This window comes from Apaloderma vittatum, unplaced genomic scaffold, assembly GCF_000703405.1.
Source record: "Apaloderma vittatum isolate BGI_N311 unplaced genomic scaffold, ASM70340v1 scaffold9785, whole genome shotgun sequence".
In the NCBI taxonomy this organism is placed as follows: Eukaryota; Metazoa; Chordata; class Aves; order Trogoniformes; family Trogonidae; genus Apaloderma; species Apaloderma vittatum.
This window is the reverse complement of record NW_009718767.1, coordinates 57,665-57,933: the sequence shown is the minus strand read 5'-3', so window position 1 is coordinate 57,933 and position 269 is coordinate 57,665.

Sequence of the window (269 nt, the reverse complement as noted above, 5' to 3'; positions counted from 1 at the left end):
TCTTTCCCTCCACCTTATTTTCTAGTAAATTTTGTCTGGTGGGTTGGAAAAAATGTAATAATAGACTTAATCATAGTATTTCTATTTCCTCTCCTGGCAGATGCATATATCTGCAGTTTGTGGTTCATATATTTATGTTTAATCATCAAGTATTTTCTAAATTCAAAAAAGCTTCATGTGGTTTGTTATTTTATCCAAACTGCTCTCACTAGAAAAAGCAGATGGAGACAGCGACTTAACAAACTGACTGTAAGCATTGACCTTCTGCA